This window comes from Halichoerus grypus, chromosome 1 (genome assembly GCF_964656455.1).
Source record: "Halichoerus grypus chromosome 1, mHalGry1.hap1.1, whole genome shotgun sequence".
Lineage (NCBI taxonomy): Eukaryota > Metazoa > Chordata > Mammalia > Carnivora > Phocidae > Halichoerus > Halichoerus grypus.
Genome location: NC_135712.1, coordinates 11,992,327 through 12,011,694, shown reverse-complemented (window position 1 = coordinate 12,011,694; position 19,368 = coordinate 11,992,327). Strand labels below are relative to the sequence as shown.

Here is a 19,368-nt window from a genome sequence, read left to right as displayed (position 1 = left end):
ATCGGTTTTTTAAACAAGTTCTCCAGGAATTTCTCCTGGGATAGTCAAGTTAGAGGACGCTGTGCCTCCTTCTCGCTGAGCATCTCCTCAGACCATCTCCTGAAATGGACAGCAGATATTTTAAGTAACAGACTAAGTTTTATACCTTAGGCTGCTAATAAAAATCTGACTATAACCTTCAGATATATAATGCACCTATAATAAAGGTTTCAGAAGAGCAGAGATTTTGGCTCATCTTTCTATCTCCAGTGCCTAGAATAGTGCCTGGAGGAACTCCATTAAATATTTGTAAGTGAGTAACATGGCAATGAGGCCACATTTTAAAACCTTTTCTTGTAAAATTAATCTTATTACTTAGTCACTGATTTTATAAATTAGGAGCCACATGTACTATGCCCGGTCATTTCTGTAAGTTTGGTTGGCTCTGAAAAAGAGAGAACCTTTCCCAAGCATAGCCTGCTCAAGGTGATTAAGCTGGAAAGAAGGCTCCTATCAAAATACTGCTTAGAAAAAAAAAATACTACTTAGAGACTCAAAATGTAAATTTAAGTCACAGTGTAGTGGTAAATTACTATGTTATCACGATCTCAAAATGCCATTTTTTAAGCTATGATAAGCCCAAATAATGCTGTAAAAATTGGTTTACAAAAAAATAACAGAAAATTGGTATGTTTTCCAGTTTCATTTTTCATCCTAATAAAATATGACCTTCATTCCTTTCTGTCAGAATCCAGTGTAGGGCCCCATAAATAACAGTTTCTGTTATATAGTTGAGGGTGCTGAACAGTTAGGAGTAAAATTTCTAGAGGATATTGGGTTTGACCCCACAGTCTGTGACTTTGATCTAGTCCCTTAACATTTCAATGTCTCAGTTTTTCCAGCTGAATGGGAATAATAATAGTAGGTTAAGTTTAAATACTTCAAAGTGCTTACATAAGTTTTTGAGATATGTTCATTCAATAAATGGTAATTATGATGATAAGGAATTGGGGTATATAAAGATATATCAAACTCAAAAACTAACCCATTTAATTCTTGTACTGCTGCACTTGATGGTAGAAATCCATCACCCAAAGTCTCTATTTCTTGATACTAAATATGTATAATTTTTTTTTAAAGATTTTTTTATTTATTTGACAGAGAGAGAGAGACAGCGAGAGAGGGAACACAAGCAGGGGGAGTGGGAGAGGGAGAACCAGGCTTCCCACGGAGAAGGGAGCCCGATGCGGGGCTCGATCCTAGGACCCTGGGATCATGACCTGAGCCGAAGGCAGATGCTTAACGACTGAGCCACCCAGGCGCTCCTAAATATGTATAATTTTTAATTGGATAGCTAACCATTAAACGTATCTAATAGACCATCAAGTATTATGTAAATAAAAGTTTTTTTCTAAATAAAGATAAATCTTGTCATCACTTTTAGCTTCATTGTACATTTCAGAACCAAACTGCTTATCAGTTCATATCCCTTGTATTTTAAAGAATTGCATCTTTATGATAGAAAAATTGAAATACAGAAAAGTAAAAACTATAAAATACTCATAAATCCACTACCTCAGTACATATCTCTCCAAACCCTCTTTTGTGTGTGCATGTGGCTTTTTATATACAATTTTTGTAACAAATATGGGACTTGCTATACATGATTATTTTGTAACTTCTTTTTTGGCTTAACATGTTACCATGAATCTTTCCATGTCTATATTGTCAGTTATAATAGTTTAATAACTGAATAAGATTCCTTTTTTTTTTTTTTAAGATTTTATTTATTTATTTGACAGAGAGAGACATAGCGAGAGAGGGAACACAAGCAGGGGGAGTGGGAGAGGGAGAAACAGGCTTCCTGGCCGAGCAGGGAGCCCGATTTGGGGCTCGATCCGAGGACTCTGGGATCATGACCTGAGCCGAAGGCAGACGCTTGACGACTGAGCCACCCAGGCGCCCCTAAGATTCCATTTTATATGTCTGTGATAATTTAACCAATTAATTTTTATCAGACATTAGTTTGTTTCCTTTTCCCCCACTGTTATAACTCTGCAGTGAGTATTTTCCTATGTACACATCTGTGTATACTTGTGAGATTTTTTTATTTCTGTAGGGTAAGTTTCTAGAAGTGGATTTGCAGGATCAAAGTACAGTACATGCTAAGTGTAAGATTTTTGATACATATTGCCATTTAGAAAGGTTGTAGCAATTTACATCCTTACAGTCCTGGCTGAGATTTCTGTTTTCTTCCCTCCTTCCTTTTTTTGGAATGACTTAACCAGTGACAAACCTAGTGAATTATTATTATTTTTAGGAAGAAGAAAGAGATGTTAATGTGATGTGTTCAGGAGTGTGATCTGTAAAGTCAAAATTCGTACACCAGTAATAGCGATAGCTAACATTTAGCAAGTCCTTTTGCACCCTTTGATAAACACTAACTCACTCAGTCTTCATAAAACTGTCCTTTTTTAGATGAATATGCTTTGGAAACTGAGGTACCAGCAGTGAAGGAACTTCACCAGCAAGTGGCTGCCCAGCTGTGTACCTCCAGAGGCCGAATTTTCAGCTACAATGTGGCTGGCCTGCCCATTCCCTGGACACGATTTATAGGCATTAGGGCATTTTTACATTCCTGATTTCAGTTTTGGAGTAACCTAGAGGTTCCCTGATGTGTATTAATTTACAGATTTGAGTCCCTCTCATTGAGAAGTGAATTGTGTAAGTTAGCTCACAAATAAGCCTTGTCTGCTGTCTAGCATTCATCTCTCAAAGCAGCTAGTTATCCTTTCCAATGTGGTGGTTTTCCTAAAGTGCCTCTGCATGAAAAGCAGGGTTAGAGTCCCAGAGAAGACTAGTGAAATTTGAAAAGGCGGCTCACTTGTAATGTGTGGCCTTGCCTTGGAAAGGACTACATGTGGATGTATGATGAGCGAGACGGCTGGGAGTCTGTCCAAACATTCCCACATTGGCCAGTTTGGAGATTTGAAGCGGCCTGTGGAAGCTCACTGCAGGAATGTGAAGGCCTCACTGGAGAGAGATGTCACCGATCCATTGGGAGATTGTTAAAAAAAAAAAAAACCAAAAACCCAAAACCTTCTATTAATAAATGTGATGGTACAATATCATTAACATTTTGTTGCCCTCTTAACAAGGTGAATTTGAAACAGGTTAATCTATTTGAATTCATCAGTGCTCTTTTGACCTTTTTCTAGTAGAATTAATAATCGGCTGCTTATTTTACTAGCTTATTGCCCAGAGAGAGCATTGGTGACATTGTTTGGGCTTAAGCTCTCTGGCCTGAGTTTGCTTCTGCTGAGGTAGGACTGCCACAGCTCAGTTTTAAGCTGGTCGCTAAAACCCATTCTCACTGTTGCATGGTGTGGGGCTCCACCAAGGTTGTGTGTGTACTGAGTACCCTTCACTCTTGGTGGAGTGGTAGAGCCAGGAGTTGAACTGAGGGGTGTTATGGAGTTTTGGATTCAGCCGAATAGGACTGTGAAAATAACAAGGTCATAGCAGTTGGTCAGTAGTTGTTGTTGTTTTTTATCCTTGGTGGTTAAAATTGATATCCTCTCCTTAATACAGGAGGGCAGTGCTTTTGATCCTCCTGCTTTTTTTTTTTTTTTTTTTTTTTTAAGATTTTATTTGACAGAGAGAGACAGCAAGAGAGGCAACACAAGCAGGGGGAGTGGGTAGAAGCAGGCTTCCTGCTGAGTAGGGAGCCGGATGTGGGGCTGGATCCCAGGACCCTGGGACCATGACCTGAGCCGAAGGCAGATGCTTAATGACTGAGCCACCCAGGCGCCCCTGATCCTCTTGCTTTAATGGGCATTTTGCCTTGTTTTTTTGTTGGTGGTGGTCTTGTTCATCCTTGCATCTTGCCTGCAAGTCCGCCTGGTGACTGGTGGTAAGGATTTGCAAGACATGGATACAGCTCATGGAAATGAATGCAGCCAAGTGGCTTTTAGTCCCATGCTTTAACCAACCTAGTTAAGGAGGACACTGATTCTTTAAAGATTTTATTTACTTATTTGAGAGAGAGCGAGAGAGAGGGCGCGCTTGCATGTGCATGCATGGGTGGAGGGGCAGAGGAAGAGGGAGAGAGAATCCCAAGCAGACTCCATGCTGAGTGGGGAGCCCGACGTAGGCTCCATCTCAGGACCCTGAGACCATGACCTAGAGCTGAAACCAAGAATCAAACGCTCGACCAACTGAGCCTCTCAGGTGCCCCAAGAAGGACACTGATTCTTATGATAAAAGCATTGGAAACAAGTTGCTGTGGGATCCATTTGTTTTGTCTTTGTGTGCACGCATGTATGTAGGGCTAATTATTTTTCTTTGAGGCAAATTTCCTGAGCAGTTATATTGTTCTAGCAAGGGCAGTGTTTTGTATTGTAAGCCGTTGTATAAACACACGCACCATTCCTGTATGTTATCTATAATAATAAGAGTCTGTTCATTGTGGATCCAGTGTTTTATAAAAATCCATTTCTGCTGTAAACTTAAGATAATAGATTTTGAAAACAAGTAATCTTTCAGTTTCTGGAATTATTTAAATTCAACTGCTCCATTCTGGCAGAATTGAAATATTCACCTTTTGGTCACTGACATATAACAAGCTAGTATAGCTGTATGGTGAGTATGAGAGAAAGCTTTAAAAATACCGATCAGTGGCCTTCCTGGTATATACCAGGTTTCACTGAGTAAAGGTCCCCTCTTTTATTTCTCTTCTCTCCTTTGCTTATGATAAATAATTACTATTAAAGAAAGTCAGTAAATGATAATAAAATTATTATAGGTAGTACTGCTTATTTCCAGATACCTTCAACACAGTCATTAGAATTGTTTTAAAAACCTTTAATTGATTACAAAAATTGAGGAGCAAGTGAAGGTGGTAGAGAGGTTGCTAGAATGTAAGCTTCAGGAGGGCAGGGAGTTTTGTCTGTGTTGCTCACTGCTTTATCCCCAGGACCTGGATGCTTAGCAGTTGCTTGTTGGCGTGTTGAGTAGATTAGTGTTTGGGGACCTGATTGTCTAGCGACCAGAGTCACCTAAGTTCCGTGAGTACTGGAGAGACAGGCGAGGAATAAAGAGACAGGCTGGTTTGGATTTTATTCAAGCAGTAGAAGTAGGAAGCTAAGGTAAGTTTTAAGCAGGGGAATCCCATGATTTGCTTTTGTCTGAAAACATCACTCTGGATGTCATGAGAGTGGAGACTTCTAGGAGAGCAAGAGAGAAATGTTGAATTGGCTCTACTTTCTGTCATCTGTGGATGTTGACGTTTCTACCTAGCCTTGTAGTTTTTCTTTACCATGAAGATACTCTGAGGTTTCAGAGATGGGGTGAGATGAATGGTGATTGGTAGAAACTTTTTGAAGTTCTTGTAAAACTACTCTTAATATTGACCAAACCAAACCAAACAATGTAAAATAAAGATCAGGAATTATTTAACTTTTTAAGCATTAAGTCAATTGATTAACAGATTTCTGATAAAGATTGTTTATGTTTCTTGGTGAAAGAAACTTTTAAATATAGGGAAGTGAATCCTTAAAATAGGTGTTTTATGAGTGTCTATAGGAGCTGTTCACTTTGAGGAAGATGTAATCTGTAAAATGCTGCTATTGTCTGTCCAAGCTGGTGTTTTAATTAGTATCAAAGGGAGGGAAATACTGCTGTAATTGTAACCTTACATTACTTCCTTAGTTCAATTAGTTTTAAACCACAGTCATTATCTGTTATCTTTAGTTATTTTAGTCCCATTAGATGAAGTGATATTGCAGTTGTGATTTGGTAATTTAAAAAATAACATGTTTTTTTCTCACTCCAAAAGCAGTATGTGTTTATCGAAGGAAACTTTTGAAAATATAGATAAGGGAAGAAAAAAGTGGAGCTAGAATCTCACTATCCGGGGATAATGACCGTTCATACGCTGTGAGAGGTCAGCCTGCTCAAATTTCTCAGCAGGTTGGGTATGTGAGCTTCTCAGTCTGGGAGACATGAGGGCATGCTAGGGACCTGGGCACTGAAGATGGTCCATAGATGGGGCAACCTGCGGCCAGTCAGCCTACTCATTCGTGGCCCTGGGAGGATGCATGTTGGTGTTACTATACCTTCTAGTTCTTCAAGAGAAGCTGGAAGTCTGGAAATACGGATTCAATATGAAATCTCCCAATTTTTATGGGGGCTACAATTTTTTATAAACACACTGGGATTCAAACAGAGCATACCCAAGGGCTGAATTCAATCTTCGTTGCCTTGCCAGTTTATAATCTCAGTACATACAGTTGTGTAGCCTGTGTTTTTCACTTAATATATTGGAACATATTCCAAGCCTCAATAGCCCACCGCTGCCTTTGTATGTGCCCCTCACCACGACTGGGTAAAACCATTTAAGAAAAATCTTTTTCTTAAGTTTTATTTGTTTTAACTTGGATTTTTTGCTACTACCAATGAGTTTGAACATTTATTAAATGCGTCTTGGCCTTATACAGATTTATTTGGTAACCAGCCACCTTGCTAGAACTCTTAGTTCCAGAGTCTTTTGGTTATTTATTCAGTGCTTCTCAACCTTTTTAATGTCCTATACAATTAGTACGACATTATTCCTGGTAATTATCATTAATGGCAGGTATCATCCCCCAAACCTGAGGGCAGCAGTGCTTTGAGCATGCCTGTGACCCATTTGAAAGTACAGTACTTGGGAAGTTCTGAGTTTGGTCAGTGGTTCAGTGAACATGCGCATGCGCTCTACATCTGGGCACAGCCTTGAACCAAGACAGAATCTCAGCCCTCTAAGACCCTATGGCTTTTTTCATTTCTCTTGGGTTTTTCACGTAGCCCATCATATTTGTAAAAGACAGTTTTTATTTCTCGAATGTATAAGTTATTTTTAGCTTGTATTTCTTATTGATGTGAACTCCCAAAACAGTGGTGAATGCTCCTTACCCTCTAATCTCTTAAATTCAATTTTAATTCTCTTAAGTTCTTCTAAGCTCTAGACTCCTAGCAAAAGTCTAAGGTAGACCTTATTTTGATGATGAAGAAAACAAGTACAAAGCTGGGACTGTGTGATGGGAATGTTTGGAGTGTCTGACCCAACACAAAGCCTTTAACTGTCCTTTAACCCACACATCCACTCGCCGCCAACTTCTTCCTCCCCATAGGAGACACAGAGGATTGAACCAGGTTTGGGGACCTGACCCAAGCTAGCCCAGTGAGTGTTCCTTTCCTGGAAATTTGAAATTGGGCCCAGGACAGAGGGGTTGGAGCTTCACATGCCCACGGCCATAGGGTAAACACTTGGGACTTCAAGGCAGTTACGTTCCGCTGTTGTGTCTGGGGACAGAGAAAGGTGGTTTGTAGATGGAGAGCATAAAGCACGGATCTGGAGAGAAGCTGAAAGAGAGAACACTACCCGAGTCTCTGATAGCTTTGAACCTTCTCTTCATTCGTTTCTGGGGCTGGCTGCATTCCTGTTCCTGTTCCTTTTGGTTTAAGCCAGTTGAGGTGGTAACTGTTATGGTGATTGACGGTTCTCCTCCTTCTCAGCACTGTATTCTTTTTATAATACTACCTTGTCTCTTATATTTCTTCTGAGGAAGTTGTGAATTTTTCATTATTTTTTCCATGTAATAATAACATTGAAAATTAAGGACTGCAAGAAACACAGAAGTACACAATTTAATTCTGGTAATCATGATTTTATTGGAAAGGCCATTTTGCAAATGTGGACACCACTTTCACCTCTTTTAAACCAGTTCAGATCTCTAGCTGAGGGAAAATGGGAAGGAAGAGATTTGGAATGTACTTCCAAATGTCCTAGAATTTCATGGTGTTATTTCCCTTCACATACCTGTAACATTGTGGCCTCATGCAAAAAAATGATACTAGAGATACTCACAGTGTACATCCAGTATTGTGTGTGTCCATGTAGGGGACAAGTTTGAAGTCTGTTCAAATGTGTTCTGTTCAAGCCACTGAAACAAGACTCAACTTTAATATCTAAATACCAAGAAATTGAGTCACAGCTTAATTTACCTGGGACTAGTCTTATTCCCTTAGATTAACTTTCTGCCTCATGGTGATGTCCTAAAAACTCAATGCTTAGTTTACCTAGTCCATTATCCTAAGGAGTTGGGTGGGGAGGGAAAACAGAAAAATGAAGGGAAGAGAAGGAAAGGATTGTAGTAGAAGGAAGACAAAATTCAGTGCTACAATAGTCCTTTATAACTGTATTTGTCTGAACTTTTTTCTTTGCAGACTGTCTTAAGAAAAAAAGGAAAAGGGCGCCTGGGTGGCTCAGTTGGTTAAGCGACTGCTTTCGGCTCAGGTCATGATCCTGGAGTCCCGGGATCAAGTCCCACGTCGGGCTCCCTGCTCGGCGGGGAGTCTGCTTCTCCCTCTGACCCTCCCTTCCCATGCTCTCTCTCTCTCTCATTCTCTCTCTCTCTCTCAAATAAATAAATAAAATCTTAAAAAAAAAAAAAGAAAAAAGGAAAATGTGTTGACTCACATACCTGTCAAGTTCAAGGGTTCTGATTGGCCTGGCTTGATCACATGCCTGAGCCCGTCCTCTTGGCCAGGGGAGTGCAGGACTCTCATTGGCTGTCCTGGGCTTTTGGGTCCATCTTTTGTACCAGTTGGTGAGGTTGGTACCTAAACTCCTGGAATTAACAGGAGGGAAAATGGGATCAGTTGGGAGAAGAGAGTGCTGAGCAGGCAAACACATGCCCAACACACTCCTCATAAACCGTGAACATATGGAAGGGGGCTGGTGGTGACCCCTTTTCTTCTTAAATGATAGCCTTTAATAAAAGCCTTTAATAAAACGATGCAAAGACATCAAAGCAACCAAAAGTATATATGAGCATTCTTCTCAATAAAGTTTGCTTTTTAAATTTAAATGGTCAATGTACTGCCTGCAGAATTTGTGTTGTTTCTCACTCATTTTAGAACTAAATATATTTTACTATTCTCTGATTTCTCTGAATGGAATGAACTTTGGGAGACTCATCTGTAATCTGGTTAGATCAAGTTAAATTTAGAACTGTGGGCATTATTGTCACCAGTTTGGCTGCTTCTATAATTGCAGATTTTCTCAGGGCCTAAGGTGTGTTGGCGTTCTGTCTTGGCTCGTACTTGGAGGCTTTTTTAACTTCTGCTCATCTGGAACTGCTGGAAAAACATGTATCTGCTATGGAAAAGTTGGAGCTGGAAAGGGATATCCTTTCTTCAGTCATCTGCTTTTTTTTTTTTTTTCATTAGACTCCAGGAAAGATAGCAACTTGACCTTTTTCAGAATGGGATGGGCCTATTTTTGAGATTTCTTTTTTGTTGTTGTTGTTCTAAGAGACTGATGACAGTAGGTGGCAAGAGCTTATGATATCTCAAAAAATACGTTGCATGTATTTTTAAGCTTCTGTATTGTAATTTATTTCACACGCTCCCGATTACAACAGTTCCATCCAGAAACTCTAGTTCCTGGTCCTTCTTCCCTTTACCTCAGGTTGTTCATTTCCTCCTGGTTTCATTTCCTTCTCTGTGCACCTGGGAACTCTGAGCGTGTCACGTCAGCGATTCCCTAGTCCTGCTGTCCTTCTGTCATTTCTACCCTGCAGACCCCCATCGCTAGACCAACCCAACTATCTGTGCTCTGTTTCCTGTGTTTGTGCTGCTGACAGTTGGCTGAAGAGAAGTGAACAAACTTGTGGACTTCCTTCCCCACTTAGCGGTGACCTGCTAAGTAGTCTTTCTCAGCTTTCTCTCCCTTCCTCACCAGATCTGCCCTTTTCCTCAAGCTTCCCCCAAGGCTTCCGAACCTTCACTTTCAGGAGTAATTCTGCCTCCCGTTTGGGCCTGCTGCCCACTTCCCCGGCAGCTCTTGTAAATCTGTCTGACTCACGCTTACTCTTTGCTTCTTGCGATAAGGGGAGGAGGAAGAGGTGGGTGTCTCCTTCCCTTCCCGGGTTCTAGGTGCTGTTCTTTTCTGTTTCCTCTGAGACTTAGTGCCATTCTCTTGCACTTGTTCCTTCACAGCTAGTCCTCCTTGACTGCTGGTGCCAGGTGGGAGCGAGGAGGACACCAGTGGCCGCTGCCTGGCCTCAAGCTATTTATCTTTTACTGGGACAGACATACATACCAAAAAAAAAAACAAAACCCCACCCTGCATAAATAAATGATTTCCAGCTTTTGTAAGTGCTATAAAGAAAGGTTCAGCAAGACCTAATCCAGTCCAAAGTCCAGGGAAGATCTGACGTGTACTTGGGGTCTGAGTTACACACTGGAGTTAGTCAGGGAAGGGAAAAGAAGTTTCCCAGGCCGAGGACCCAGCATGGGAGCAGGGCCCACGCCATGAAGGAGCACAGCACATTTGAGAAGAAGACCACCGTGGCCTCTAGGAGGAACGTGGACAGGAGGTGAGGCCAGCCTGGGCAGGGCCTTGAAGGCTGTGCTGTACAACAGGGTTTGGTGTCAATCCCAAACCTCCCGTCTGAGTTAAGCTTGTTCTCTGCCTCCTCTGCCCCATCCTTCACCTGGCGCTCAGGTTCTTCCCCCTGATGCTGTACCCTGTCCACCTGTTGGCGTCTCATGCCGTCCTCTGACAGCCACGGTTCTTGGAAGAGTAGTTTTATGTTGGGTGTCTTTACTTCGTTCCCATTACTCTTCAGAACAGGCTTCTGCCTCTGCCCCTCCATTGTTGAATCCTGTGCCCAAGTTTCCGTCCATGCGTTTCTTGACCTTCCTCTGACTTTTGACATACCTTTTTTTTTTAAGTTTTATTTATTTACATAATCTCCACACCCAACATGGGGCTCGAGCTCACAACCCCAAGATCAAGAGTCGCATGCTCTTTTGACCCAGCCAGCCAGGCGCCCCTCCACACATTTCTTCTTTAGAAACACTCTTCTACTTCGGTTTTCCCTGCCTTATGCTCTGTGTATTTTCCTCTCTCTTACATCTAGGACTTCTTGCTCTCCTTTGAGGGCTCCTTGTCTTGTTATGTTGCCGTCTCTAGAGCTGTTACTTCTACCCTCTTTAAGACAGTCATCTCCATTCTTAAGACTTTTAGCTACCACGAATAAATCCCGTTTTCTGTGTATACCTGGAGTTCTGTCTTTTCTTCTGAGTTCTAACCCTTTATCTACAGCAGTTATTTATTGAATACCTACTAAATATCAGTAACTATGTCAGGTATTCTATAGTATAATTAAAAAAAAGTGTACTTGGTTTTTATGCCGGGTTCCCGACACAGAGCTCTTGAAACCTTTGGAATTTCCTGAGTGGTAGGAGGGTCTTTTGTTATTCAAAATGAGTCCCTTTAGACCTTGCCTGAGTTTATGCTAATGAAGTGACTTCTAGCCCCTCCCATCCCCACAAAGGGGAGGGGGGACTGGAGATTGAGTTTCATCATGTGGGCAGTGATTTAATCAGACATGTCTGATGAAGCCCCATATAAAAATCCTAGAATGGTGAGGTTTGGACATCTTCTGGTTTGGTGAACATTTAGAAGTGTAGGTGGGTGTGATGAGGGAGCAGAAGGCAAGCTGAGGACAATGCACAGGCTGACACCCCACAAATCACACACCCCCCCCCCCGTGGGATATGTGGGACATTCCTCAGGCACTCCTGGCTTCCCCAAAACTAAGGGAAGGAAAATACAAATGGTTATCTAAGAGAGTAATCACAGTCTTGCAGGACATGAGTCTCCCTCAGTTTACCAATGTCTTCGTGATATACAAGAAAAAGCATTCTTAGCAGTAACCTAACTTCCAGAAACCCAAAGACTCCTGGAGCCCTACTATCACCCTTCCCTCCATAGTGATGTGGGAAACAAAGAAGGGAATGTAAATAAAATAAAATTTCCTTATAACCTGCAGCCCATTGACAAATACTTGAGGTAGGCAGAGTATATAACCTTCCTCCTGGAAACTCCCAGCTGTCTTAATGTTAATGCTTTGCTAAAGGGAGAAACAACCTTATCTTGATAATGGCAAGCCCTCCAACATCCTGAGAGTCTCCTTGAGCATATGAAAGTCCTTTTGGACACCTCCTTTTGTCCTTACCACCCCCAACTCCCAAGTATATAATCAGCCATTCCTCACAACCCCTGTGCCACAGCTCTTTCTGCCCACAGGGTCCTGTCCCGGTGCTTTAGTAAAATCACCTTTTTGCACCAAAGACGCCTCACGAATTCTTTCTTGGCCGTTGGCTCCGGACCCTAGCCTCACCAACATTCCAAAACAACTCCAGGGGGGTGCCTTAGTTCACTGAGGAAGAGAGGGCATGGATGCCCTACAACTCCCCTCCCCCATGCTTTGCCTGTGAGTCTCCAATTCAGTTGTTCCAGAGTTGTATCCTTTATAATAAAACTGATTACAAGTGTAGTGCTTTCCTGAGTTTGGTGAGTAGTTCCAATGAATTACTGAACCTGGGGGAGGGTGACGGTTGTGGGAACCCCCGAATTTATAGTCTGCCAGCGGAAGTGCTGGTAGTTTCGGGGGGTACTCAAGACTTGTGTCTGGTTTCTGAAGGGGGGCTGAGCCCTTCACTTGTGGGGTCTGTACTAACTCCAGGGAGATAGTGTCAGAATTGAATTGTAAGACACTCAGTTGGTGTCCGAGAGCCGTTGTTAGAACTGATGGTCACACTATAGAGTATCTAGATCTCTCTATGGCATAGACTCAGTGCCTATCTGTAAGACAGATACATGGACAGGCAGTTGCAAGTTAGCCAGCAGCCTGGACTTTTTCTGTCTGATTCTGAAGTTGGTTGCTGGATTCTGTCAATTCTCCTGCCCCCGAAACATCTTTTTTTATTTTTTTTTAAAGATTTTATTTATTTATTTATTTGAGAGAGAGCACGAGCTGGCGGGGAGGGGAAGGGAGAGAGAGAAGCAGACTCCCTGCTGAGCAGGGAGCCCCACGCTGGGCTCAATCCCAGGACCTCAGGACTAGGACCTAAACTGAAGGCAGCCGCCCAACCGACTGAGCCACCCAGGCGCCCCCTCCGAAACATCTTTTGAATTCATCTCTTTCCCTCGGTGTCCATTGCTGTTGTCTTAGCCCTAAACTTCATTATTTTTCATGTTACCACTTTGCTCGTACTGATTGGTCTAGGCCTAATCTGTTCAGTGTTACCTGCCCATTGTTGCCAGAGGAGTGTATGGAGCGTATTTGTACATCTGCTGCCTCAAAATAAAATCTTTCCCTGTGTGTTCATCTCCTGTGGTGGTAGGTTTCACACTTTGGTATGAAGACCTTTGTATACTCTGACGAGTTATCGAGGACCTCAAGGAGCTTTTCTTTTTGTGGGATTTTTTTTTTTTTCAGTCTATCACTATTTGCCAGATTAGGAAATAAACAGAAATTTACAAAGTATTGTATTAATTTATTGAAAATATCTGTAATAAACCCATTACATGTCTACATGAATAACAGACTTATGAAAACTGTTTTACAAAACAAAAACATTTAGTGAGAAGAGTGCATCGTTTTACATTTTTTAAACCTCTTTGAATGTCTGACTTAATAGAAGACAGCTGGGTTCTCATATCTGTTCCCGCAGTCAGTCGGTTGCGAAATGTTTTGGTTGAAGTAGTTGAAAGAAATCTGGCCTCACACAGATATGTAGTTGAAAAACGAGGAGCCTTTTGATGGCATTTTCAGAAAATTGTGGTTATTCTTTGATACTATACCAACATTTGACACTGCTAGTTTCTTCAGGGTTAGTTGCATTGTGGAACCTGAAATTATGTTAGTGAACTTTTCATACTGCCTTACAATAAAATCTATTAGTTCATCTTGCAGTTTGAATGGATATTTTACTCCTATGTGATTTTGTAATATCATGTGTTGGTCATTTGGAAAATATTAGTTCACCGAGTTATGTAGATCTTCCAAACGTTGATATGTTTCTCTAAACAATACCACAACATCCCATTTGTTAATATTAGCACCCATCTTGGGGCGCCTGGGTGGCTCAGTCGGTTAAGTGTCTGCCTTTGGCTCAGGTCATGATCTCTGGGTCCTGGGGTCAAGACCCCCGCCACCCCCCCATGGGGCTTCCTGCTCAGCAGGGAGTCTCCTCCTCTCTCTCTCTACTTCTGCCCCTCCCCAGCACTCATTCTCTCTCTCTCTCAAATGCAGAAATAAATAAAAATCTTTAAAAAAAAATAATAGCACCCATCTTATTAGAAAATTCTCTAAATGTCAGCAAGCATTCTAACTCACAATGCCCAATACTAGTTTTCCAAATTAAAAATTTTTGCCCAGAAGCTCAACTTTTATCATTAGCAATAAGTACTGTAGGCTCACTTCATTTTTGAGAAATCATCTGCCAAACACTTAAGTCTGCATAAGTATAATTATATAAGTATAATAAGTATAGTTTTTTTTTTAAAGATTTTATTTATTTATTTTATTTACTTGAGAGAGATAGTGACAGAGATAGCGGGGAAGAGAGGGAGAAGCAGGCTCCCGCTGAGCAAGTAGCCCAACGTAGGGCTCGATCCCTACGTCATAATTTCTGATGACCTCCCAAGGACATTCTGAAGTGAAACCTGATTTTTTTTTTTTTAATGTGAGTGTGTGGCATTGAGGACAACATGACCCACCAGGACAGTTTTGTGCCACTGGTAAGATGGCAGCCCCTTACCCAGCCTTGTTTTTGTATCACCACAAATATAAACACCATGAAAAGGGAAAATAACGTCTGGGCACTATTATGAGAGTAGTTTTGACCTTCCGGTCCCTTTGAAAGGGTCTTGGGAACTCCAGGGATCCAGCGGCCACATGAGAATTGCTCGCTTATAGGGAAACATCTAAACCTTTTGCGCCCAGTCTGATGAGGGCTTGCTTCATGCTCCGTCCCTGTTGACCTTTCTAGTGTCTTGCTCATCTTTTCCGTCTATACCTCCGCTTTCCTGACATTGGCCACCTGCACCTCCACGTGTGGTCCTTTTGTCACATGCACTTCCCTTGCTTCACATTTCATTTCCCTCAGCCTAGCATATTGCTGTCCCTCTTCCTTCTGCCTCTTGCCATTTGTCGCTGGCTTATCCTTCTGGGCCAGACTGGGTCTCATGGAGGTGGGAGCTGCTGCCCCAGCTATTAGTCATTTTCCCTTTTTCCCTTTGAGTCCCACCCTGCTCCCAGACTTTTGACTGTACCCCTTCCCATCCCTTTTCTAGATCTCTCTGGTATATAATTCTCAATTACACAATCCCATCCTAAGAGGAAAGCATTTCACATTTTCTTTGTGACTTAAGTGTATTCATATTAATGTTTTGTATGTTGAACCTTCATAGGCCTAATTCAGTGCAACATTTCAGTGCATAGGTGGTAGGATATATAGAGAGAGCCTCCAGAGTCTTCTGCTATCAGAAATGACATTGGGGGGGCGCCTGGGTGGCTCAGTCGTTAAGCGTCTGCCTTCGGCTCAGGTCATGATCCCGGGGTCCTGGGATCGAGTCCCACATCGGGCTCCCTGCTCAGCGGGAAGCCTGCTTCTCCCTCTCCCACTCCCCCTGCTTGTGTTCCCTCTCTCGCTGTGTCTCTCTCTGTCAAATAAATAAATAAGATCTTAAAAAAAAAAGAAATTTCTTTAAAAAAAAAAAAAGAAATGACATTAGGTCTAGCCCGAGGAGTAAACGGATTTCCTCTATTTTTTTTTTTTTTTTTAAGATTTTATTTGACAGAGAGAGAGAACAAGCACAAGCAGGGGGGGGTGCTGCAGGCAGAGGGAGAAGGAAAACACGCTCCCCGCTGAGCAGAGAGCCCTATGGGAGTCTCGATCCTAGGACGCTGGTATCATCACCTGAGCCGAAGGCAGACACTTACCTGACTAAGCCACCCAGGTGCCCCCAGATTTTGCTGTCATTTGTGGTAAGAACATTACAGATGACATATTGGGTAGCTGAACTTAAATAAGAAATTCTTGAATTACCACAAAAATAGATAGGAGTATTAAAACATTATGAAATGAAATTTGGTATACATGAGCATTTATCATATAGGCACATTTCAGGGCTTTAGTTTGCCTTCTAATTCTAGAAGGAGCAGGAATTGTCTGTAAAGGATTGTTTAGATACGGCCTAAAATTCTTTCATATTGTGAGGTCCCTAGCTCTAGACAGTTGTAGCAATGCTGGATATACCAGGCAGTTTTGCCTGTAATTGTGTTCATATTGGTTTTGTTATGAAATACATTACCTTCTGGACTTCTTCTCAAGTTTGAGATTTAGTTTACAAAACCATTAACTGATATACAATTATATTGTAAATTATGGGTTTGAATTAGACGGGCCTTTAAGCCCTGCCTTTGCTGGTAATGGTAACCTCTTGTAACTCTGGTCAAGATGCATTCTGGACGCTCTTGGAAATAGTCACCTGAGTCACAATATCCTGAATAGTCTTTGTCAGATTCAAAAATCTTAGAAAAGATCTAAGTGGGAATGATAAGATGGCATTCACCCATCTGTTTTTGGGTTTACTTCTTTGTGCCATTCATACCTGATTAAGAGGCAAGTTTTAGAACCAAGAGTTACCTAAAAGATTTGTTTTTTTTTTTTTTTTTAAAGATTTTATTTATTTATTTGACAGAGAGAGACACAGCGAGAGAGGGAACACAAGCAGGGGGAGTGGGAGAGGGAGAAGCAGGCTTCCCGCTGAGCAGGGAGCCCGATGCGGGGCTCGATCCCAGGACCCTGGGATCATGACCTGAGCCGAAGGCAGACGCTTAACGACTGAGCCACCCAGGCGCCCCGTTACCTAAAAGATTTGTGCAGACAGTGGGGATTGGAACTTGAAAGTGACATATCAAAGTGTAGCTACTGGTGTTTTTTTAAAGTCCTGAGTTAGGTAATTGAGCAAGATTTATTGTTATTTCAAGATTGAGAGGCAGTAAAGCAAACCAGTTAAGAGCACAGATTCTAGAGCAAGCCTGCTCAGCTATTGACTGCATAACCATAAGCCAGCGATTTCACTTTTCTGTATCTCTTGTTTCCTCATCTGTAAAATGGGGTGGATTACAGTTCTTGCCTCGTAGCGTTGTTGTGAGGATGTGAAAGCATCTAGCACAGTGTCTTGCTAAATAGTAAGCACTTTATAGGAAATGACTATTACCATCATCAGTTTTTAAAAAAGATTTATTTATCTGACATAGAGAGCACAAGCAGGGGGAGCAGCAGGCCGAAAGAGAGGGAGAAGCAGGCTCCCCACTGAGCAAGGAGCCCGATGCGGGACTCGATCCCAGGACCCAGAGATCATGACCTGAGCTAAAGGCAGACACTTAACCTACTGAGCCACCCAGGTGTCCCACCATCATTATTTTATCATCATCTGTGATCCAGTCCTGGATTTATAATTTAAGACAAAAATGAAGGTGTTATATAGTCTTATTGCCAGTTGGTTCTTTTTTTTTTGCTTTTTTTTTTTTTTTGCTTTTTTTGGCCAGTTGGTTCTGTGACCTCTTTTAATTTCTTAGTTGCTCTTTTTGTCATGTGTAAGGTTGGCATTTGTCTTACAGCTTGGTAGAAAGGAGAGGACCAGACGTGTGGCCGGTTTAAAGTGCTTTCATGTACTTAAAAAACATAATTAAATGTAAGAATTCTTAAAATCCAACAACAAAAAGAAAACTCAATTTTTAAAATGGGCAAAATACATGAATAGGCATTTCTCCAAAGAAGATACACAAATGGCCAACAATGCGTTTAGTCATTAGGGAAATAGAAATCAAAAGTGCCACCTAACACGTATTTGGATGGCTGTCATGAAAAAAGGAAAGGGGCGCATGGGTGGCTCAGGTGTTAAGCATCTGCCTTCGGTTCAGATCATGATCCCAGGGTCCTGGGATCGAGCCCCGCATTGGGCTCCCTGCTCTGCGGGAAGCCTGCTTCTCCCTCTCCCACTCCCCTTGCTTGTGTTCCCTCTCTTGCTGTCCCTCTCTATCAAATAAATGAATAAAATCTTTAAAAAAATGAAAAAATGGAAAATGACAAGTGCTGTCAAGAATACGTATTGGAGAAACTGGAAGCCTTACATGTGATTGGCAGGAATGGTGCTGCTGCACTGGAAACAGTTCTGTAGCTCCTCAATAAGCTAAACATAGAGTTATCATATGGCCTGGCAATTCCATTCTTAAGTATATACCCCAGAGAAAGGAAACACTGTCAAACAGAAACTTGCAGAAGAATGTTCATTCATCATTCACAATAGCCAAAAGGTGGAAACACTCCCAAATGTCGATCAACTTTTATCAGTGGACAAATTGTGGTATATGCATACAACAGTATTATTCGGTCATAAAAAGGAATGAATGATACCTTCAACAAAATGGATGAACCTTGAAAACATGGCAAGTGAAAGAAACTAGACACGAAAGACCATGTACTGTATGATTCCGTTTAGATGAAATACTCAGAATAGGCAAATCTATAGGTACAGAAAGCAGATTGGTAGTTGCTGGGGGCAGAATATGTGGTTCTCTTTTGGGATGATGAAAATGTTCCGGAACTAGATGTTGGTGATGGTATTAATATATTAAATGGTGAATGTACTAAATGCACTGAATTATACACTTCAAAATGGTTAAGATGGTAATTTTTGTTATATGTATTCACTATTTTAATTTAATTTATTTTTAAGTAAGCTCTCTGTCCAGTGTGGGGCTTGAACTCACAACCCTGAGATGAAGAATTGCATGCCAGCCAGGTGCCCCTGTATTTATAATTTTAAAAATGGAAAGAAATTAGAGGTAACATTTAGTTTACCTTGGTGGCAATTTTGTCAAAATACTTCCAAACCATTTTTTTGTAATTTTAGAATACGATCATACTCAGTTCATATATAGTTCAGTGAAATGTATCATAATTATTCTTGTGTAGATCTAGAAGAGGTAGAAGACGAAAGCCATGAGACTTTTGATACCCATTCTTTCCTTACTGCAGAGGTTCTTAGAGTGTAGTCTGGAGTTCCTGGCGCTCACTGAGACACTTTTAGAGGGTCTGCCAGTTCAGGTTTTTTCACAGTGATAGTTAAGATATTATTTCTCCTTTTTATTCTTCTCTGTAAGTGTACAGCGTAGATTTCCAGTGGCTGTACAGTGTTTATGACATTATCCCTTTGATGGCTAATGGGTTATGGGCTTGTAGATTTCTGTTTCTTAAAACTTTCTAAGGTAAGCTCTTAGGGATCCTCAATTTTTAAAGAGTATAAAAGAGTCCTGAAGCCAGAAATTTAGAGAACCAATGTCTTAGTGAAAATGTTACATGCTAATAACAAAAAATTACGTATGAAGTGCCTGTGTTACACATTTTTGAAAATAGAAAATAAATTGTCAGCCAAATGACCTTTTTTGAGTGTGTGGTGGTTTTATGTCTTCATTGCTC

At 41.3% G+C, this 19,368-nt stretch overlaps 1 protein-coding gene across 6 annotated transcripts in view; it reads left to right on the top strand.

Moving 5' to 3' along the window:
- The window catches only part of ITSN1 (intersectin 1), a 219,645-nt gene that overhangs the window by 2,886 nt on the left and 197,391 nt on the right, over positions 1 to 19,368 (top strand). Inside the window, exon 2 of one of the 6 annotated variants that reach the window (XM_078076837.1) lies at positions 14,568 to 14,617. The exons of the other annotated variants lie outside the window; for them this stretch is intronic. The gene's annotated coding sequence lies outside the window, so the exon portion shown is untranslated. The remainder of the gene's footprint in view (positions 1 to 14,567; positions 14,618 to 19,368) is intronic. 6 annotated transcript variants of the gene reach the window in all.